The sequence below is a fragment of the Marmota marmota genome, unplaced genomic scaffold (genome assembly GCF_001458135.2).
Source record: "Marmota marmota marmota unplaced genomic scaffold, marMar, whole genome shotgun sequence".
Lineage (NCBI taxonomy): Eukaryota > Metazoa > Chordata > Mammalia > Rodentia > Sciuridae > Marmota > Marmota marmota.
In genome coordinates this window covers 2,704,679-2,728,878 of record NW_026000224.1, presented here as the reverse complement: position 1 = coordinate 2,728,878, position 24,200 = coordinate 2,704,679, and the positions used below count along the sequence as shown (strand labels likewise).

The window sequence follows — 24,200 nt, the reverse complement described above, 5'->3', positions numbered from 1 at the left end:
CCCTCCCTCTCCTTCCCTCCTCCCCCCTACACACACACACACACACACACACACTATTCACCTGAGATAAACACCAGCATGGTCATGGTGGCATTATTTGTATTTGTCACAAACTGGAAATGATGAAGTGCCATCAAGAATGTAATAATGTGTGGCGTGCTTACTTACGTGTGTGGCAGAGAAAACCGTCACTGCACAATCACAAGCCCTGTGAGGAAGCGCACTCGTGATTTTGTGGGAAAAAGATCAACGTGAAACAATACAGAATGTATAGTTATGTGATTTGGCAAAATAGGCAAAATCAGTCAACGTGGTTGGATGCCAGGAGAATCGTTCCCCTCGAGCTGGGATTTATGATTTTGAGAATAAATTCAGACCTCTGTGGGTAATATTCTGTATCTTAACTATGAATGGAAATCCTCCAAGTTTTCAATTTGTAAAAATTCATGGACTGTTATATGCACATTTCTGTATCCATGTTTTGTTCTGCTGAACTGGTTTTTTAAAAAAAATACCCTGAAAACACCTGAGAGTACTGATGCAAATGCCTCTGATTATTTCCTCTAAGAATTATTTTGACTGTCAATAATTAACAAACTAAAATAATGCAGTCCGCCATGCTCAAGCGCTCAGGGCCTGGAGGTTAGCGCTGGGGGTACATGGAGCACCTGAAGCAGATTTTCAGCCTCCCATTTTTACATGACAAAAATGGAAATAAAGTGTTTCCTCTCACATAGGTCTGTTGAGAACTGGATGTCACAGTGAAAGGTACACAATTAGACTGGAGTCTAAGAATCAATAACGTGAGATCTTAGGTGTGGACACACTGCAGCCTCATCTCCGGGACACACGTGTGTGCATGGGCACGTCTCCACTGAAAGCCTCGGGTCCCGTCACTAAAGCATGGTGACTAAGTCCTCGTGAAGAGGCTGCAGAGACTCTCATCAGGACACACTGTCACTCACACAAACTATCCAGCAGGGTGGCACATTGTGGCATGGTTATATTTCAAGGTTTGAAACTAAGTGACATCAATCATAACTCCACTGGGAAATAGTATTTTAAAAGTGTGTTGCATGATGCCATTTAACACCTATTGCTCAGAGGAACAACTGCATTTAGTAATTGGGACAGAAGAGAGAAGGGAAGTTGGTTTTACATACATTTGAAGAACATAAATCTGATCTATACTTAAATATGTGCATACACACAAATGCATGTGTTTAAACACACATTTAAACATGTGGAGAAAGAGTGAACATACAGCAATCGTGATACTTTAGAAACCCAGAATGTACCAAATATTTTAGCTCCTATACCCACTAATTTCTACATAAATGTCTCAAAAGCATTTGTTTTCCAATAAAGGTAAAGAGCAAGATGAAAGTCTTTCACCAAATCTGTATGCTTTCCCCACATCCTTAGGCACAGAAGCTCCGGTGGCTTAAACTTTGTGTTCTGAGTAAGTGTTGGGCAAGCCCTCTCCTTCCCTTCCATGAACTTCCCGTGGAAATCTCAGCCCCCTTCCACTCAACATGAAAGGTCAACATCTGCCCTCCTCACAGGGAGCATTCTACATGGACCAGGTAATCCTTGTACAGCAGTGGAGGTGTTCCCCGAGAACTCTTACAAAGACATTGTGGCCCAGAGTGGCCCGTCCTTTCACAGGCCTTGGGCTCAAGGGACATGGAAATAAACCAGAGAACAAAGGGTAAAATCACAGCGCAGGAGGCCAGGGCAGTAGCCTCCACCCACCTTTGGCCACACCTGGTCTCTGAAGATCTCAACACTGTAGTCGTTCCTTCATGACTTGGATACAGACTCTTCTCCTCTCAATTGCCATTTAGGCACTAACTTAACTGGGGAAATGTTGGTCATGATTGGCACTGACCTGTCTAAAATCTGTAGGTAACTAATAGCTCCAATCTCAAGATCATGCGCCTCCATTTTTATGCTTTATGAAAGACAAAACTTGCTACTATAAAAATGATTGCTTTAATATTAAGTGTCTTTGGAATGTGTGTGTTTGTGGAGAAATTTCAAGGATTAAACCCACTAATCGTTCAATTATAGGATGCTTAGATTTTAAGATAAGTATTTGCTGAAGTTATATTAATAACCAACACTAAAAATAATCCTGAGAATATACTTTTGCATCTTTGTGAATTGGATGGGGGTGGGGGAGACATCTCACATTTTCACTTGTAGTCCTGTATGAGCCGAGTTAAACAGGAACCGATGGAAGAGGTAGGGGTGGCCGAGTGGCGCGCCGATCCAAAGGGACAGGTGGGGACCTGGGATGTGCTCTGTAGAGCAAGTGCTAATTCATCTAGGCTTCCTGCATCTGCTCAGCAACTTCCTTGGCCTTCCATATGTTCCAGAAACCTGGACACTGAGGATACCAGGTGAACAAACAAGCGCTTCCCTGCTTGTGACAGAGGGCAGAGGTGAGGAGACAGGAGTGGGGAAGGCACTCCAGGGCACTGCAGGAGGCAGCCAGTGTGGGCTCGGCTAAGAGGCCAGGGCAGGGCCCCAGGACTGAGGCTCAGGGGTAGGAGCAGCTCCGTATTTGTAAATGGCAGGTCAGTTTTGGATAGACGTGCTTATCATTGAGATAAAGCACAGAAAATAACCCTGGGAAAGAGAAAGAACTAGGTTCTAGGGAGCCTAACTGCCAATCAGCAGGATTGGAACTGCAGCAGGTGGAAAAGGGTTAGCGAGGGGGCAAGGGCTGGGGCTGTCATTTCAGATCCCTAGCCTGGTGGCAAGTGGTGTGTCCAGGAGGGAGAGGAGGGGCGGGAGTCCACAGGACTGAAGAAGGCCCAGACCCCAGGCCTCGCCCCCGTGGGAAGCAAGGAGCCCAGGCACTGACAGAGGGGTTGCCTTTCAGAACGCCGTAGCAGGCTGCCTCGGGGCGCATTCTGGGCTTCTAATTGGGGTGCAGGAGTGGGCCAAGGCCAGGAGACGTGGCCGAGTGCTCAGGCGGGTGACGGGGCACAGTCCAGGAGTAGGTCGTGTTCCAGCACCAAGGGCTCCATCTCCACACGCAGGTCGAATAGACTTGTCAGACCACGCGTCTTTGTTACCAGGAGCCCAGTGCACTTCTCCATTAGCAGGAGGTGTCATCAGGAGGCTGGCACAGGGGGAGACATGGCAGGCTCCTGACGAGGCTATTGGTTTTATAGTGTTCACAGAGAATCCTGAAAAGCCATTAGAATCCGACAGGTGGGTGAGTTATAGAATCCAGCTGACCTTTTCAGGTTTGTCAGTATTTACTGGCACACTTAGTGACATTTATATTGCTAAATGAAAATATAAAGGCTTGAAGCTGCCAATGCGGTAGTTATAAGGACAATATCCGATCACAGGATGCTATAAATTATTTCAACAGAGCTCAAGTGCAAATTCCTACTCTTCTCAGAGATGAAAATACTTCTGAAAATGCATCTGGATCCTTCTCTCTCGGGGAGATAAGGGGAAGAAGTGTTGCTCCCCGCGCCATCAGCAGCAGCAGCAGCCTGTTCCCCGCGCCCGCGTGGGCTGTCAGGAGCCGCTGCTCCTACACATCCCCAGTCCTCTCGCTCATTACAACCCCATTCCTTTTTCTCCATTCTCCATTCTTCCTTGCTCTTTTCAAAACAGAGATTCTACGTGAGCCCACAAATTCCCAGCAAACCTCCACACAGCTCGCCGACTCCAACGGCACCGGCACCGAAGCGGCATTCTCTCGGCCGACCTTCCCAAAGAGCTGAGATAACCACATGGCCAGTGCCTCTCTCCTGGCCGCAGTCTCCTGGACAGACCTTGCTATTCAGCTGTGTTCTAGCACGAACGAGATCTGTTGCTACTTTGTGAGTCCCTATGAAATGTTACAAAAGCAGATATTAAGCTGTGTGCATAGACCTCAGCAGCCAGGCTCACACCATTCACAGGATTCCAGCGTCTCCTTTAAGGAACCTCCGTGGTCCCTGTGTGCCTGCCAGTCGTGCAGCAGTGATCCAGGAGGTCAGCAGCCTCCTCACGGGCAGCTCAGGCGTGGTGGGCGGCACGGTCTCGGGGACAGCACTCCACTGCACCGTAGAGGGTGAAAGCCAGCCCTGGGCTGTTCAATGGCCGAGTGCAGACGTGTTTCAGAAAATCTTTCCTTACAAAAGTCGTTGGGGCGTGTCTGGCCCACGGCTGTAGCTGGCCACCTCTCAGATGTCCTCTGCTGCTGGCTGTTGGTGAGAATCTCCTTCCTGCCCAACCATTCTCCTGTGCCGTGAAGGAGCTGGCCTCACCCTACTCCCTAGAGGGAGGCTGAGACACAGACGTGCAGACGCCTGTCAACCATTACGTAGGAAGGGAGAGAGGGACACTCACCAGGTCTGACCGCACACCTCTTCTCAGTGGCCACCCACGACAACACACATCCTTAGGACCACACAGACGGCAGCCACCTTCAACCTCTCTCGGTTCCTCACCTAGAGGTCAAAACTCAGTTCCAGGAAACCGAGACCCTCAGGATCAAAGGCTGGTCCCTGAAGTAAACTATCCTGAGGGGCCACCCTATGGCAATAGTAGAGAGTGTGCCAGCCTCCCAAAGGGCAGAAGCTCCCAGTGGTGCTCAGAATCCAGGAACAGGGACCTGTGTATGCAGTCTGAGTACCGGCTGTAGGAACAGAGCCACCCAGGACACGCAGGCTGGCCGCCTCCCACCACCAGGTGGTCCTTCCATGAGACCTCCTGGGAACCCCAGAACAGCCGTCCCTTCTGGATGTACCCCCAGGGGATGACATCTTCACTGTCTTAAACACACACACACACACACACACACACACATACCTGAAAGCGCATCCTTGGAACTGGGAACCCCTGGCAGCATATCTGAGTCACCTGTGCACAAACACGGATGCCCTCACCCTCCCCTGCACCAGGTGGGTCCCAGGGGAGTCCAACATGAACTCAGAGTTGAGGATGCTCTCCTAGACCTAGAGCTATGTCCACTGTCTCTGTCACCGAGATCGGTGAGGCCTCTGCTAAGTGAGGAGGGGCTTTTGCCAGAGATCAGAACACTCACATCATTGTCAAGTCCCAGTAAGGTACCCGGAGAGGTGGCATCAGGAAAGGTGTTCTCCTATTGCCTCCATCTTTCATTAGTGCCAAGAAGTAAGTACGTACAAAGGTCTCCTTCAGCATCAACATGAGGTAAGCAAGACAAACACATCCCACTTGGCAAAAGTCGTGATTTTGAAAATAGCACTTTTAGTGGCAGGATGTATGCAAAGAAAACAAAAAAAGTGTTTGATAGGCTTCTTGTCTCATTACCAGAGTCCAACCTATGCAGGGAAATTAACAGAGACCACAGAAGGGACCTGGGAACTGCGTCTAGTTACTATATAACTAACAATGGAGTGTCCTCTGCTCCAGGATGACATGGAGGACAAATATGTTTGCATGAAACACTTGTCATCTTATAAAACTGAACACACCCCACCTGAACCCTTCAAATCAGAGATGAGTGAGGACACTAAGCCAAGAGGGCCCATCGCTGAACACAACCCAGGACCCAGCCCCTGTGAGCACCTGCATCTCTGCATCTTCCAGGCAAGATGGTGCACCCAGATGGGAGGAGGGGAGGATGAGTTAGTCCACTGTGCTGTGGACCAGCTCGCTAGAGGACCTCGTTGCATTCCATAGGAACCTTTTTTTCCCCCACCTTAATGCAATGTTCCTGTGCACATGCATAATTAAAAAGGAGTGCCATTTAAGAGGTGATTATCTGTTAGTTCAAATGAAACACAAAGCGCTCTGCCGGCCCCCTTCTGACCTTGTCATGCCTCTTGTTGTATTGAGTACCAGCTGGAGAAAACTGAGCTAATAATGGCCCAGCTGCATCATCTAACGAGATCTTTGTGAGACAAACAAGGTCAAGTGCTCTATCATGTGGAGTATTAATCTCATTGTGCACTGAAGAGGAGGCTGCCGGGAGGAAGATGGCACTGCTAGCTGGAGACCCTGCCCAGTCCCAGCCTGTGGACCTGCCCACCTGGGACCAGCAGCTCTTCTAAAAGGAGCAGAGATGGAGGTTCTTCTGGCCACTACTGCCCATGCTTACAAATAGTACTGTTTCAACGCTTTCGGTGTCAATGATTTTTACCATAAACAGGTACATATATTTATACCATGTAGTCTTATATAGGGATACATATTATTAATAGTATTCTATTTATTTATTTTTATTCTAATGTGTTATATATGACAGCAGAATGCATTACAATTCATAGTACACATATACAGCACAGTTTTTCATATCTCTGGTTGTACACAAAGTGTATTCACACATTCGTGTCTTCATACCTGTACTTAGGGTAATGGTGTCCATCACATTCCACCATCTTTTCTACCCCCTGCCTTTTCCCCTTCCCTCCCACCCCTTTGCCCTATTTAGAGTTTGTCTATCCCTCCCATGCTCCCCGCCCTCCAATCTGTCTATGAATCAGCCTCTTTGTATCAGAGAAAACATTAATTTGTTTTTTTTGGATTGGCTAACTTCACTTAGCATTATCTTCTCCAACTCCATCCATTTACCTGCAAATGCCATGACTTTATTTTCTTTTATTGCCGAGTAACATTCCATCGTGTATATATACCACAGTTTCTTTATCCATTCATGCACCGAAGGGCATCTAGGTTGTCTCAACAGTCTAGCTATTGTGAATTGTGCTGCTATTAACATTGATGTGGCTGTGTCCCTGTACTATGCTGGTTTTAAATCCTTTGGGTATAGACCAAGGAGAGGGATAGCTGAGTCAAATGGTGGTTCCATTCCCAGGTTCCAAGGAATCTCCATACTGCTTTCCATATTGGCTGCACCAATTTTCAGTCCCACCAGCAGTGTATGAGTGTGCCTTTCCCTACATCCTCGCCAACACTTCTTGTTGTTTGTCCTCTTAATAGCTGCTATTCTGACTGGAATGAGAAGAATCATAGACAGATGCATCTATTTATACCATTTAGTTTTATATAGGGATCATATTATTAATATTATTCTATTTAAATAGAATTTTTACTCACTTAAATTGCACCCTAAAGTTTTCCAAGTATGCTTATATGCCCATCCAGCTGCCAAAATTGATGTAATTTCCATGCAGTTTTATAAGGAGTTTAATACAACAACTATGCATTTTATCTTCTTTTCATCAATTCTTTACTTCCTACAAAATAGAAGTCTACCTCCAGTAATTCAAAAATCAAAACCCTGTCTAAAGAAGAGTGTTAAGGATTCCTTCAAGATTGCTTTATGAACAGTAATGAAATTGAATAATAATCAATTACACTGAAGATATGTTTCTTAAATGTTGTTTTACCAGAACACCATAATCCTTAATTTCAAGGGTTTAAGAAAGGAAAAAAGAAATAATTTTCCACGTATTATGACACTAAAACAAATTTGATTAGTTTTCTCTTTTTCATATTTTGCTAAAAATAGCATGTTCCAGAGCATCCATTTGTTGCTTATAATCTTATAACACCCACAAAGCCCATTAGACCATGAGTCCACTCAGCTGAAAGTGAGGAGGGACTAGGGACATTGGTGCCACCACTGCCCATCTGCCCAGTGGTCTGGGCCCTTATGCATGGAGCAGCAGCTGTGGAAAGTGGTTTTTGTGGTGTGCAGCACCGTCCTGAGCACATCAAGGACATCTGTACAGCATGGGTGTTTGATCCTCCTCTACCGGGAATTCTTATTTCACTGTGGTCTATCTTGTCACCACAATGAAACCTTAGCAAAGGGAAAGACACTGAAATTAAAAAAAAAAAAAATACTTTCTGAAGTAGCACATAATCATGCATCTTGCATGTTTTTAGTTCAAGAAAAATTAGATCATGCAATAACAGTAATTAAAAAATCAAATAATTTTTTATTAAATGCATGGATCATAGGTTTTTTGTAGCATCTTAATAAGTACAGTATCACCTTCCCCAGGAAAAACCAACTTTACTTTTAATAAAAAATATTGATATTGATCCAATCTACAAACACACACCACATCAGGGGTTTTCCTAAGTTCAAGTCGATCTACCTGAAGCGTCTCACAAACAGAGCACTGTGCACAGCACTCCCACGGCAGCGACGGGGCAGGAACTGTTTGGCAGGTGTTTTGACAGGTGCTGGTGAACTAAGATGGCGCTGACCCGGCCTCTCCTTTGAGGAGCTGCAGTAAGGGTGGAGGAGGCAGCTGACAGCTGAGGCAGGTCTCCACACCCGAGTCCATCTCTGCTCTGCAGGGTTCTGTCCCTCAGGACTCACCCTCACCTACCAGCTGTGCTCCTTCACAGCCATGGGACTCGGGACGTCAATCATATCTTCATAAAGGATGATTATTGGCATATTTATTATTTCTACATATGACTGGTTAAATTTTCAGAATGCCAAACCCTTAAGATTTTAACATCTTCCAATCAATCCTGAACAGGATAACATCAATTCTTTTAGTGTTAACATATGAAAGTAGCCAAAAAATGTACTGAGGTAGGTGGCATTTGGGTACATGCTGCTGCATGTCTGCTTAGGACACTTCTTCACATGGAGGCGATGTGACATGTATGATCCAAGACAAGGTCAGCAAGGGAAAGTCAGCCCAAAGGAGGCGGTCACTCAGACCACTCCTCCACGTTAACTGAAGAGTGGAGGTCAGACATGCACTCACACTCCTGGACATTCAGTAGCCCAGCACAGCAGCCCCATGCAGCTCACTGTGACCACTGTGATGGGAAGGGTCCCAGTCCACCTCCTGGAGCAGTGTGCGGTGGCGGTTTGCTTTCCGGGTCTCGGTGTTGACCTGCACAAGCCGTCCGAGGAGGAGCCCCTCTGGGGCCTATGAGGCTCTGGCCTCCAAACCTCAGTCCTTCAGGCCCTGGGAGGCTCATAGGGCGTCCGACAGGGTGCACCCCAAGCTCTGCGTTGGCGAAATCCCACAAAACCAGACACGCTAAACACAGCCCAGGCAGGTCCCTGTCCAATCGGACTTTCCCTGGGGCAGCTCAGTGCCTCTCCTTGGCCCGAGGTGGGTCTGGGGGATCGGGGATATGTTGGAGGGGTTCCCGCAGCTGCTTCACTTCACGGTAACAGGTCATCGCGAGGCAGGTGGGCTCCACCAGGTCTGGATGGCCGAGTGCCAGGCCGCGGTCACTGCAGATGAGAACGTGTTCCCAGGGACGGAGGCCAGGAGAGGGGGGAAGAGGAGGGAGACAGGACCCAGCCAGACGCTGTCTGAGGAAGCTCTCAAGTCAGACCACGAACACACAAAAGCGCTTGACTTCAAACCGTGGCCCAGCTGCTGCCCCAAAAGCCACTTGCCATTAACAGTGACAGGGACAGAACAGGTCTGGCCAAGGAGCTGGGGAGCTGGCTGCCTCGTGAGCCTCCCTCAAGAAAACATGGCGAGATGCTCCCGAGCCCAGGCTGTGGGGGAACACGCTACGGGTGTGTCCACGGTAAGATGACGACGTGGTCTTTTCCGGGGACCTTGTGTTTCTGATGTCTTAAGTTGGGTTTAGCTCTTCAAAGGTGTCATCGACTCTGAATTTTTATCTTACCCTAAAGAAAACTGTCTCGTCCAAACCTAATATTCATAATTTTATACCCCTTTTCCTTAAAGTTTCCCTAAATGACATGCTCTTTAGGATTTTAACAGAATCTCAATCATCACCTCACAGTTATGACTGTTTTCCGTCTTGTTCTAAAAACAGAAAGGAAAAGCAAAATCAGAACATTTAATGAAATTTCTTTCCTTGTAAGTGGAATTTTAAGATGTGAGGAGACCACAGGCAAACATTGTCCTCTGGTTCTTGGGTGGGCGCTCTTCCTGTGCAGGGTCCCTGGCCGGAGGCCTGCGGGGTCCCCCACCTCTGGAGTGAGTGGCTGCGACTGCACACGGCACAGCGCCCCGAAGTTCTGAGGTTCCGGAAGAGCAGCACACACGTTAGGCCACTCCAAGGAGGCGGTATCGGCGTGCCTCGGGCTGCCACACAGAACCGCACACACCTGTCCCATTGATCTAATTTTTAAAAATATTTCGGAGCCATCCCCACCCAGCCAGGACACTTAAAATAGGTTTTCCACTCTCTATTGATTTATTGCCTGCAAGGGCTATTTACAGGAAAATACATGCTCAGCGCTGGGCTGAAACAATCCTCAGTGTTAATGCCAACAAGAGAGTCTAATTGGAAAGGGCATCAATCCTCTTTCCTGCCTCCAACCATATGAATTACTTTCTTGATTAACTGGAATTACGGAGGAAGCGCCTCCTGCTTCATGTGCCAACCAGAAGTGCACGCGGCTGGTAAACACGTAGGGGCCCTGATTTAGATCTGTTGTCAATGATTTGCTCAGGCTCTGTTTAAAAGGAACATCATTTCCACACCTGTCTTATAAATCCTGGAATTGCAGGGGGTTGCCAGCACCCACCAGCACTGTGTGGATGACTTCACCTTCCACATGATGAAGGGTGTGATGGGGAAAGTCATCCCTAGACCTCCCACTGGAAGCCAGCTTGACGGAGTCGCTGGAGAGGTGCTTCCTGGTACGTGGCCTGCCATGGACTATAGGTTCCAGCGTCATCATCTAACCTGCAGGCTCTGGATATCCTGTCTGAGCGGAGGTCATGAGCCACCTGATGCTGACTTCAGCCCAAAGTCACAAATAGACACCAATAATATTTCCTATATATTAAAACATAGGTTTTAAATTGTGGTATATATCCTAGTGGAATATTACTCAGCCTTAAAGAAGAATGAAATCATAGCATCTATAGGTTAATGGTTGGAACTAGGGAATATCATGCTAAGCAAAGTAAGCCAATTCCAGAAAACCAAAGGCTGAATGTTTTCTCTGATAAGTGGATGCTGATCCATAATGGAGGGGTGGGGGCACAAGGGAAGAACGGATAAACTTTGGATTGAGCAGAGGGGAGGGAGGAATGGGAGGGGTGTATGAGGGGGAGATGGTGGAGAGAAATGGACATTATACCCCTATGTATGGGTATGATTCATGAATGGTGCGACTCTACAACATGCACAACCAGAGAAATAAAAAGTTGTGCTCTGTTTGCATAAAAAATAAAATTAATAAAACATAGGTTTTAACTAAAACAGTTGATTTTTAATTACAACTGCAACTTGTAATACAAATAATGTTTGCTGCATGCTACTTAATTTATGGTTTAGAAAGTGTGTTTATACAATATTAACAGACTTATGTTTAATATCACAGCTGATGATTTATAACATAAGGGGATGATTTCTCTGTATATTACACAGAATGCTCTATGATGGCATTTTTTCCTGTATATATGATATCATAGACCCACAAATTTTAAATCTTAACAGGAAATAAGACAGAAAATCAGTATTATTAGTGCTGTTATCAATAGATATCCTTGTAAAATAAGTATGTTCTCAAAGGACATAAACACCTTTAACATGCATACATGGACTCTACTTTTCAATCCCTGAACATGTTTTCTCTTGGTAAAATCACAGAGAACAATCATATGGTAATTTGTAAACATTATGTTTCACTCATGCAATCATAATTTAAGCTGTGTGTTTGCTCCTGGACTCGCGCATGAGCTCGTGTGTTCTTACACAGTCGTCCGTGACATGCTCGTTTAGGGGATGCCTGCTGGGATCTGGGTCTGTACATGTGAATCCTGCCTCCATGCAAACTGCAGCTCTACCCCCCAGACACTTGCGAGAGCCAGGGGGAGCCAGCTGAGCCTCACACCACGGGACCTGAACACGTGCCATCCTCCTTTGTCCTTTCCCTGTTTCTTTTTTTTTTTTTTGATTGGTGCTTCTTCTGCATACCCATAAACATAGAGCTTACTGTGGTGCATTCACATGTGCACATAGTGCGATTCTGTTAGCTCATCTGTCCTTCCTCCTCCCTCCCTCTCCATCTCCTTCCACTCCCCTGACCTTCCCTATATGATCATGATATCTGAATCCCACTCCTTTTCCTTTTTCTGTTCAAGACTCTGCATATGCAAGAAGACACCCCACCCTTGAGTTTCTGAGCCTGGCTTATTTCCCTTAGCGTGTTTTCCAGTTCCCTCCATTTAGAGCACATGGCATCATTTCATTCTTCTTGATGTCAGAGTAACACTCCACTGTGTATATACACCACATTTTCTTAACCTATTCATTTATTGATGGGAATGTGGGCTGGTTCTATAATTTGGCTGTTGTGAATTTTTGCTGCCATCAACATTGATGTGGAATCATGTAGAATAAGATTTTAATTCTTTTGGATAAATACCAAGAATTGGATCCATTCCTAGTTTTTTGTGGAATCTCCATACTGCTTTCCAGAGTGGTTGTTCTAATTTGCAGTCCCAACAACAATGCACGATTGCACATTTTCCCCCACATCCTTGCCAGCACTTATTATTATTTATGTTCTTGAACATTGTCATTCTGACTGAATGAGTTGGAATCTTAGAAAAATTCTAATTTGCATTTCCCTGATTGCTAAAGATGTTGAAATTTTTTTCATATATTTGGGTCTTTTGTGTTTCTTCTTTTGAGAAATGTCTGTTTAGTCTTGTTTCCCGTTTATTGATTGGGCTCTGTGTTCTTGGTGTTAAGCTTTTTGAGATCTTTATATATTCTGGATATGAATCCCATATCAGCTGGAAAAATTCTTCTCCCATCCTGTAGGCTCACACTTTATCATTCCTTTATTGCACAGAACCTTTTGAGTTTTATGAGCTTTAGGGATCTTGTTAATTAATAAGAGCTTGCACCAACATGATGGAGTGTGGACTCTATGTATTCTTCTAGAATTTGCGAACTTTCAGTTTTCATATCTGTCTTTGATCCACTTTCATTTGACTTGTGTGGAAGGTAAGATATAGGATCTTTCATACTTTTCTATAAGGTTTTACAGTGTTCCCAGCACCATTTGTTTAAAAGACTGTCTTTTCTCCAATATGTAGCTTTGGCACCTTTGTCATGTATCAGATGACTTTAAGAATGTGGGATTGTTTGTGTTTTGCCTTCTAGTCTATTACTTTGGTCTCCATGTCTATTTTGATGCCAGTACCATGCTGTTTTTGTTACTATAGCTCTGTGTTATAATTTGAGATAGAGTATTATGATGTCTCCTTCTTGCTCAATATTGCTTTAGCTATTCTGAGTTTCTTATTCTTTCAAATGAATTTAAGCCCTATGGTTTCTAGTTCTGTAAAAAAATCTTTGGAATTTTGATGGGGATTGCATGAAATCTGCATATTGATTTTGGTAGTATGACCATTTTGACAATATTAGTTCTGAAGATGGGAGGTCTTTCCATTTTCTGAGGTCTTCTTGAATTACTTTCTCCAGTGTTCTATAATTGCCATTGCAGAGATCCTTCCCCTCCTTGGTTAGATTAATTCCAAAGCATTTGGTTTTGAGGTCATTGTGAGTGGGATGGTTTTCCTAATTTCTTCCTTAGCAGAATCACTAGTGGAATATAGGAAATCTTTTGATGTATAAATACTTATATTTAGAAAAGTAATAGGAAACAAGATAATTATCAGCTCTAGAAGTTTTCTGATAAAGTTTGTTGGGTCTTCTAGATATAGGATCATGTCACCAACAAACAGAGATAATTTGACTTCTTTTTTATCCCCCTCCCCATTTGTATTCTTTAATTTTCTTTTCTTGCTCAATTACTCTGGCTAGCATTTCAGGGATTATGTTGAACTGGATTGGTGAGAGTGGGCATCCTTGTCTTGTTTCTGAATGTAGAAGCAATGCTTTCAGTTGTTCTCCATTCAGCATGATGATATTGGCTTTGGGTTTGTCATATATAGCCTTTATAATGTTAAGTTTCCTCTATCTCTAGTTTCTCTATTGTTTTAAAAACAAATGGGTGCTGTACTTTTTCAAGTGTCTTTTCTGCATCAATTGAGATAATCATGTGATTCTTGCCCTTAAGTCTATTTAAGTGGTGAATTACATTTATTGATTTCCATGTGTTAAACCTACCTTACATCCCTGGGATTAAATCCTTTTTATAATGGTGTACTATCTTCTTGATGTTTTTGAATGAGGTTTGCTAATACTTTATTAAGAATTTTTGCATCTATGTTCACTAGGAATATTGATTTGTAGTTTTTTTTTTCCTAGATGCATTTGTTTGGATTGGGTATCAGGGTTACACTGGCTTCATTAAATGTATAAAGGAGTGTTCCCTCCTTTCAATTTCATGAATAATTTGAGAAAGACTGGTGTTATTTCTTCATTAAAGGTGTGATAGAACTCAGCAGAGACTACATCTGGTCCTGAACTTTTGTCAGAAAGCTTTTAGTGACTGTTTCAATTTCATTATTTAATATTGGCCTGTTTAGGTTTCATATATCTTTCTTGTTCAATCTGGGCAGGTCATGTGTGTCTAGAATTTGTCAATGTCTTCTATATTTTCTGGTTTATTGGGGTACAAACTTTCAAAACAGTATCAAATTGTCCTGTCAATTTCAGAAGTGTCTGCAGTGATATCTCCTTTTTCAATTCTACTTTTATCGTTTTGGTCCTTTGCTCTGCTTTTGTTAGTTTGGCTGTGGATTTATCAATCTTTTTTTATATTTTTGAAGAATTCACTTTTTGTTGTATTGATCCTATATATTGCTTTCTAATTCTCAATCTCATTAATTTCATCTCTGAGCTGAATTATTTCCTTCTAAAAATTATTTGATTCCTCCTGGAAGTGGAGCAAAAGCTTATTTATTTGGGATCTTTTTTTTAATGTAGGAACTGAATGCTGTAAATTTTCCTCTTATATCATCCTTAATAATGTCCCAGATATTTTGATATGTTGTATCTCTGTTCTTATTAATGTGCAAGACTTTGATTTCTCCCCTCATTTCTTCTATGATCCAGTCTTCATTTAAAAGCGTATTATTCAATCTCCATGCATTTATGTGGTTTCTATTATTTTTCTTGTTGCTTGCTTCTAGTCTCATTCCATTATGTTCTGACAGGATACATGGGATTATATCAATTTTTTTATATTTACTAAGACTTGCAAAAATATGAATGTTTCATAAATTTGCATTTTGGGGCTCCAATTTTAGCATATGTGCAGCCAAAGTGTGCATTGTGTACCATTCTTCTTGGAGAAGCAACTTCCCAAGAACTTCTGGTCATGTCCCTAAGAGATGGCCCATCTCACATCCTCGCATTACTGCATAACATTTAATGCTCTGAATGTTGCTTTCAGAAAATGGAAGGAACAAGTATTTGGAGAGCTGTGGACTCCCAGGGGAGGTCTAGCAAGGTGAGCTGAAGTTCATAACTTCCTGTGACTCATCCTTGGCCCAGGAGAGCCTGGCACAAGGGTCACATCGGCACAATCCAGCCGATGCTATGCCTAAGAGACAATGAAAATATCTTGAGTCACAGCAGAAAATTCTATAGCCTGTTTGATGCCACCAGCAGTTTCCAAATCCACCATTGCTCCTTCTGTCTTTCTGTGAGTGACCTCCCCCTGGGGAACACGCACAAACCCACGTCCAGGTTTCTATTCTCTGTCCTCAGTTAACAAAACACCAGGAACTAAAAGTCCACAGAAAGAGTCTAGAGAGAGTCTCTCTGTGCATGGGAAAGGCTACAGGCAGTGCTTCTTAAACAGTGAACACTTAGGGGAAAGCAAATTCAATGAAATGCCATTAAATAAGGTGCCCATTAATTTGCTTAGAAATAGAAAAATAGATGAAAACAGCAAGTATACGATCAGAGAGTCTGAGAGGATGGCTTCATTGTAACACCAAGTCCAAACCAAGAAAAAATGTCCTTCCTGTCACCGAATTCATTTTGACATTTGGTTCTCTAATGACATAACCTCTATCTCACAAATTGCTTCATCAATATTCCCAATGAAGCCCAGTGCTCATCACAGCCTGGCGGCAGTTCTAGGGGGCACTACTCTTGAGAGCCAAATCCTTCTCAGGATCTAATTTTCCTCCTTGGCTAAATGGAATTATTGCACTGGAAGTATTCTCCAGCTCCTCTCAGGGGGTCCTGGGCAGTTTAAACCAGTATTCTAAGTTTCAAAGAGGTGAAGATTAACCAGAGAATGGAGGCAGCAAGTCATTGAAACCCAGTGGGATGTCCCAGCTCATCCTTCTTGGGGACTCAGTGGCCCAGGACAGTGACCAGTGGTTTTACTCATGATGAGAGCTTTGTGAATCCCACACCTGGCCAGGTTCCTCTCACCTCAACTTGTTCTGGTAACAAAACATGTCTGCTGTAATGTTTTATTCAATTTATATCCTTAAAGTCATGCAACTTAAAATTAGGGTTGTATTACAGGTTGTTGCTTACAGGTTGTATTTAGCTAGAAAATATAAAAACAAATGGGAAGAAAATCGTCAATACAAAAATGTGCTGAACTTTAAGAGTAAGCTGTCACTCAGAGTGGATCACTGTCACACAAACCCTCAGCACAGTCACCAGTGCTAACATCATGATCAATGGCCTTCGTCACACTGACAATTCTCCAATGAGGCTCGAAACACTGTGGGACACAGCCACCTCCTGTGGGCGCAGGTGTGCATTCACGCTGTGTGTGCACCTCCATCCTTCCTCCACTTGGCCTGAGGGTATGAAGGCAGAGCTGCAGAACCTTAAATGCCGTGCGAAGAAGGTGAGCACACCGAGGCTCATGGGAGACACAGAGTTATGTGATCATGGAATGAAAATCCAATCACTGAGACTGGGCACAATGGCACACACCTGTAATCCTAGGGGCTCGGGAGGCTGAGGCGGAAGGATCACAAGTTCAAACCAGCCTCAGTGACAGCGAGGCACTAGGCAACTCAGTGAGACCCTATCTCTAAATAAAATACAAAATTAGGCTGGGGTTGTGGCTCAGTGGTTGAGAGCCCCTGAGTTCAATCCCTGGAGCCAAACCCCTCAAAAAAATCCAATCACTGAGGTCAGAATTATGGTATACAGACCCCCCCCCCCTTTTCAAGTGCTTTTCATACCACATAATGCTGTATTTGCAGCCAATGTGCATAAGGAAATACAGTACCATCACCCTGACACCACATTTCTCACTGTGTGGAAGAGTTTTCACCACTGAGACAGGCAGAAGTCACAGATCCCACAGCCATCCAGTTACGAGTCTAAACCTGGAGAAACTGTCCTCCACAGTCAGCAATGAAGACAGGTCAGATAGGCTGGTGAAGAGGTATGAGCACAGTGATCATCCACACTCAAACATCAAGTGCAGCTGGACGTTCAGCACACGTGCAGCAAGTGGTCTTTTATGTGAGGTAGTATGCTATTTAGAGAAAGAAATGGCACTGAATACCATCCGAATTAAAATATGTGTGGCGTATCATCAAATAATATGAGTATTACAGACCTAGCATCATGATTGTTCAGAACCTGTTCCAGAGATTACTTTGAGGTGTGTAATATCTCATGCCTAAAATAATGAACAGATCTATACTGCACTAAAATATGAAGATATAAAAAGCTGTCAAAAGGCTGAGTGATTATTAATTCCAAGTTGCACCCACAAATCACCATGAATCCATATCACATCTTGGTAACCACTGACTTGTCTCAACTTGAGAGTTGAACTTCAGAGTTCACAAGGGACAGGTGCATAATTCACGTGCAGAGCAACTTGAATGCTTTGCTGCAATTCAGTGGTTTTATAACAACCTGGAGCAGCCTTTCCCCTAAGACGCTGCACCCTCCCTGCATTCAATCAATAAGGTTCCAAGTGCCTCCGGAGCTCCCATGGGGGGGGGGCCACCATCAGGGAGGCAGGTCTGCAGGCCTAGAGACTATTCAAGAATGTCAGCCCTCGGAATTTCATGTGAACAACCAAAGCAAACAGGGTCAAGCTGTCTACAAGCTGGTGCTAAAACGTGCGCTGAAGCCACCGAGGCGGAGCTCCAGGGCAATGCATAGAGGTCGCCACCCCATACACAGAGACGCGCTCTCTGGATTAGAAGCACACAGCTGCCTGGTAGACACTAGGGGGCAGCACTCACACCCCAGGGAAGGGCCAGGTGGAAAAGGGAGAGGACACGCTGGGCACGGAAGGCTGCCCCGGAGTGTCCGGCACCCCGAGAAGGGAACCCAGCTCCACTGAGAGCAGGAACCAGGCTTCTGCGCAGGTGCACAGAGGAGTCGCGGTCCTGAGCCAGGCCTAGGCTGGGTGTGCCTGACTGGGACAGCCCAGAGGTGTGACGTGTTGGGGGAAGTGGTGCCCAGGGCTTCGCAGCAGGGCTTGCACGTGGAAGGATGGAGTGGGGCTGACCCGGCCACAGAAGACAGAAACCAGACTCGGAGGACCTTGAGTCTGGTGCCTGTCCTCAGAGGATGGAGAAAAAAGTGATGTTTAAAGAGGGTTAATACAGTGTGGGTCCTGATCCCTGAGAGTCAGCATGCTCCAGTGTAAGCATGGATCAAAAGGAGACTGAGCAACAGTGACATGTGCGGTTTTGTGACAATTAAGGACTCTTGTGTTAAGTCCAGTAGTGCCTGAACAATTGTGGGGTAGTCGTGGGGTACAGGGCTGCATTGCAGGTGGTCCAGGGTGCAGTGCTGAACAGGCACAAGGGTGACAGTGGGTGTCACATCTCAGGACAGTCCTGCTGCATGCCTTCAAGCCTGCAGTGCCCACTTCTTATTTGGTGGCTTTATTACAGAACCCGTGCTGGAGGATGTGCTCACAATGGGGTTTTAAAGGATAGACTCTGTATGACCTGATCCCACAGCAGGAGCGTCCCTCCCTCGCTAGTTGAGTTGCAGCCTCTGGCTGGCTGATCTCTGCCATGAGCATATGCTCCTGATGGCCAGGTGTCAGTTGGGACAGCAGCCTCTGCTCAGGTGGCTTTCTCTGGGTTCTGATGTCACCTGAGTACTGGGGACTAAGATCCCGTCTGTGACAGATGGGGCAGTGTGTCAGCCCACTGAGTTTTCATCAGAGTACTGTGGTGAATATCATCCTTGCTATTGTCACCGCTTTCCCAAGGGAGGGTTTTAAAGTCACTTTTGGGGGAGCCCAACTTTCCACCTAGAGTCCAAGACTAAGCAGATGCCCTCTCTGTCAAGGTCGCACTCCTGAGAAGTGGTGCCTCCTCCCTGGCAGAAGGCGTGCAGTCTCGAGTCACTTCCGCCTCCATAACATCTTCCCTTCACAGGTTCTCTTCCGGCCTCACTGAGACTTCTTGGCTTTGCAGCGAGCTCCTTCCTGCCCTGCATCAGGCACATGCTCTGGGGTCCAGCTTCCCTTTCTGGGTGGTCACTGACGAGGGGTAAAGAGCAGCTGCCTGCCCCACCCTCCCTTGGGTCTACGCCTTCACTGGTGCATTTCTCTAAAGACTTCGAATCCTCTCTCCCCAGGTGCATCTCGCACACGTCCTCAGCTCTGAAGCAAGGAGGTGGCCTTGGGAGCATGGACACAGTGCTTCCACTGGCTTTCCCTGTGGAACGGGTGCCTTTTCAGTGAGGGGCCCAGAGGCCCTGGAAAGCACTGACACCAGCCTCCACTGACTTCGAACAGAGCTGTGCTGAACAACTTGCTAGATTTTGAAATAGCAGAAGGTTCAACGACTGTCTTCACACAGGCTCCAGGTTCTATTACGCGGACTTGCCAGAATCGTATCTGGCTTCCACACGTGACGCTTAGACCCCCCAGGTGCCCACAAAATTCACTGCTTGCACCCTAATATCGCCATGGTTTTCTTGTACTCTGGTGCTTTTTCCAGTAGATTCCCTGAGGTCTCCTGTCATTTTCTGTGACTATAAACAACAGAAAAATACATGCACAGTTGTGCATTTCTTAAAGTGTCCTGAGAAACCACTGTTGGGGAATCTTACTGTGCAGAGGCCAAAAAAGAGACATTCTTACACAAACTAAGGCAGCTATGACATCACTGGGTGGCACACTGGAGCCACCTAGATGTGGACTGGCATCTTCCAAGGGTAATAAATAGCCAAAAGTGCTATACAGATTTAATGCAATTTCTATTAAAATCCCAATTATGTTCTTCATAGAAATAGAAAAGGCAATCATGAGATTCATTTGGAAAAATCGAGACCTAGAATAGCCAAAGCAATCCTTAGAGAGAAAAGATATGCGGGAGGCATCACAGTACCAGGTCTTAAATTAGACTACAAAGCTGTAATAACCAAAATGGCATGGTATTGGCACAAAAATAGACATGAAGACCCAGGGTACCGAATAGAGGACACAGAGACAAACCCACATGAATACAGTTATCTCATACTAGATAAGGTGCCTTAAACATACATTGGATAAAAGATAGCCTCTCAATTAATGGTCCTGGGAAAACTGGAAATCCATATGCAGCAGAATGAAATTAAACCCCTATCTCTCACCCTGCACAAAACTCGACTCAAAGTGGATCAAGGACATAGGCATTAGACCAGAGACCCTCCTTCTAATAGAAGAAAATGTAGGCCCAACTCTCCATAATGTTAGCTTGGAGACTGACTTCCTCAAGAAGACACCAAAAGCAAAAGAAGTATAATCAAGAATCAATCAATGGGATCATATCAAACTCAAAAGTACAGGAAAGGAAACATGAAGAGAGAGCCTACAGAATGGGAGGAAAACTTTGACCATCTTCACCTCAAATAGAACATTAATATACAGGATATATAAATAACTCAAAAAACCTAACATCAAAAAAAATCAATAAATGGGCAATGGAACTGAACAGACACTTCACAGAAAAATACAATCAATCAATAGATGTATGAAAAAATGTTCAACATCTCTAGTAATTACAGAAACATAAATTAAAACTACATTGATATCCATCTCACTCCAGTCAGAATGGCAACTGTCAAGACTACAAGCAATAATAAGTGTTGGCGAGGATGTGGGGAAAAAGGTACACTCATACATTGCTGGTGGGACTGCAAATTGGTACAACCATTCTCGAAAGCAGTATGGAGATTCCTTAAAAATTTGGAATTGAACAACTAATTGACCCAGTTATCCAATTCCTTGGTCTATACCCAGAGAATTTAAAATCAGTATACTACAGTGACACAGGCACATCAATGTTTATAGCATCGCAGTTCACAATAGCTAAGCTATAAAGCCAATTCAAGAGGTGAATGGATAAAGCAAATGTGGCATATATACACAATAGTATATTACTCAGCCATACATAAAGAAAAATGAAAATATGACATTTGCTAGTAAATGAATGGAACTGGTGAATATCATGCTAAGTGAAATAAGCCAGGCCCAAAAAACCAAAGACTGAATATTCTTTCTCATATGCAAATGCTAACCCATAACAAGGAAGGATCAGGAGGGAAGTATAGGAAATCACTGGATTAGATAAAGGAGTATGAAGAGAAGGGAGAGGAGTTGGAAATAGGAAAGATAGTAGGATGAATTGGCTTTGGCTTTCCTAGACTCCTACATGAGTATACAAGCAGTGTAACCCCACATCACGTACAATCACTACTATAGCATCCTATTAGAGTAAGTTATACTCCATGTATGTATAATATGTCGAAGTACACTCATGTATAACTGAAGAGAACAAAAATAAATCAATACATAGATAGGTAGGGAGGTAGATAGACACAGTGTTTTTCTGTGGATGGCAATGTAGCAATTTGAGATTTCTTCACTATATTTTTATTAAGTTTTTAACTTTTACACAAAGCCATAAAAGTTGTAAATATTAATGAGTCACCATGAAATGTTCAATATGTGTATACATTAAACATTTAAACCAGGAAAAACAAGTTAATAGACGCTGAAGCACCCCCCTCAACAACTCAGCAACAGTACCCCTGGTTAACACAGAGTTAACTTCAAGGCCTCGGCATCTCCCGTGGGAGACTGACAGCCTCCCCAGACCCTGCCCAGCAGCCTGAGTCCACTGTGGAACTTCTCCAGGTCCAGGGCTCACTCTGGCCTCCATCTCTGCCTGTCAACTCCTGTTATTCAAATCACTAGGGAGAAAGGAATTTCCTGTGTGAATCTTGGCTTTGCCATTTGCAAAGTGTGTGAGTGGGGCACACACTGGGTCTCTGGGAGGCACAACTTTCTGTTAAATACAGCAGAGCTGCTGCTTTGCAAGGCTTTCTGAATGATGGATCACATAATGCTCTGCCTGGGCCCTGTGGGGTCACCCTCCTCCCACCGCCCTCACCTCTTCCTCCACCTCCTGCCTGTTTCCAGTTCCACTGCCCTGCATGGACCCCAGCAGGCCTCGGCCTTCCAAATGCCCATTGCTTGGCTGTCTCTTGCCCTGCAAGGAGGGCAGCCCTCTCTGCTGTTGGAATGGCTTGTCGCCTGCCACCTGCCTCTGGTAATTGCCTGCCGTTGGTTCTGCGGCTCCTAGTCTATTAACCGGATCCAGAGCCTCCTACCGGCATATATGGGAAAGCCGCAAGAGGTCTCCAAGACATCTGGGAATTGAACACTTCACAATCTGCTCACTGTCAGTGTGACTCTGAATCTGGGGACCTCTGAAGTTCCCTCCTGTCCTGTCCTGTCTGGCCAATACTGGTTTTCCTGCCCACCCACGTCCTGCCCATGTGCATTTAGAATATGTGAGATGAAGGAGCCTATCAAGCTAAACCGTGCGCTCACTACAGGGTCCAACACAGCCATCACGCTGTGCTGGTAACTTGAGACGTTCAAGACCAGAGTATGAACACTAAGGAGACAGTACCTTGTAATTAGGTAAACTGTTAGTCTCAAGAAAGCATGAAGTATTCTCAACGGCAGAGAAGTGGGATGAAGTTTGATCTTGTTTCTGAATTTCAACTTGTGGGTCATGTTCCTGGGTTATGGTGTCTTTTTCAACTGGATCTGGTAAGTCTGTGCAAGGTTTCTGTGAATGAAGTTTTACTGCTACATCATCATCTCTGTGTGCACATGACAAGAAAGTACATGAGGACAGCATCCTGGAAAGCCATCAGGCTGTCTTCAGCTTGCAGGGGATGGGCCTTGGCCCCTGCACAGCAGCTGAGTCAGTATATGAGCATCTGCATTTACTGTCTTATTTTTTCCATATTGCATTGATGCATTATCATTGCATGTAATGGTGAGATTTGTTGTTACATACCCATACATTACACAGTACAACAATTTAACTTGACCAATAGCATCCATTTTTATTGCAATTTCTGAGAGTAATCACAGTCCTTGATGTCATATTATCCTGTCCCTAGAGTCTTCTCACCTGCACAGGACACAGCACGAGTTCCACGTGCTGGCTTGGTTTACCCCTGCATCCTGGTTATGCTGACCCTGGGATACCTTGTCCTGCAGCTCCCCTGCAGACCTCTACCTGCCTTCCAGGCTCGGGGACCAGATGTCCCCTCTGCATCCCTGACCTCCCCACTGCTGGGAGGCCCTCGTCCCACAGTTGTATTTATTTTGTTTAGGAATAATGAAGGAGGGGCTGGGTTTGAGACCAGCGGTAGAGTGCACAGATACTGGGTTTGATCCTTGGCACCACATAAAAACAAATAAATGAAATAAAGGTACTGTATCCATCTACAATTAATTAAACCCCTCTCTCTCACCATGCACAAAAGTTAACTCAAAATTAAATCAGAGACTCTGCATCTAATAGAAGAAAAAGTAGGCCCTAATCTCCATCATGTGGGATTAGGCCCCAACTTCCTTAATAAGACTCCTAGAGTGCAAGAATTAAAACAAAGAATCAATAAATGGATGGAATCAACTAAGAAGTTTCTTCTCAGCCAAAAGAAACAATCTGTGAGGTGAACAGAGAGCCTACATCCTGGGAGCAAATCTTTACACCTCACACAGATAGAGCACTAATCTCTAGGGTATATAAAGAACTCAAAAAGTAAACACCAAAAAAAAACAAATAACCCAATCAATAAATGGGCCAAGGACCTGAACAGACACTTCTCAGAAGAGGATTTACAATCAATCAACAAATATATGAAAAATGTTCATCATCTCTAGCAATTAGAGAAATGCAATCAAAACTACTCTAAGATTTCATCTCACTCCAGTCAGAATGGCAGCTATTATGAAGACAAACAACAATAAGTGTTGGTGAGGATGTGGGGAAAATGTACACTCCTACATTGTTGCTGAGACTGCAAATTGGTGCAGCCAATCTGGAAAGCAGTATGGAGATCCCTTGGAAATCTGGGAATGGAACCAC

General features: G+C 44.6%; 1 protein-coding gene and 1 long non-coding RNA gene across 3 annotated transcripts in view; one reads left to right on the top strand and one right to left on the bottom strand.

The window, feature by feature from the left end:
• The window catches only part of LOC125613236, an 8,140-nt gene extending 3,361 nt beyond the window's left edge, over positions 1 to 4,779 (top strand). Inside the window, exon 3 of the long non-coding RNA XR_007343736.1 lies at positions 3,827 to 4,779. This is a non-coding gene — a long non-coding RNA (uncharacterized LOC125613236). The remainder of the gene's footprint in view (positions 1 to 3,826) is intronic.
• Positions 1 to 24,200, bottom strand: part of Csmd1 (CUB and Sushi multiple domains 1) — a 1,636,907-nt gene that overhangs the window by 708,495 nt on the left and 904,212 nt on the right. The window lies entirely within an intron of this gene.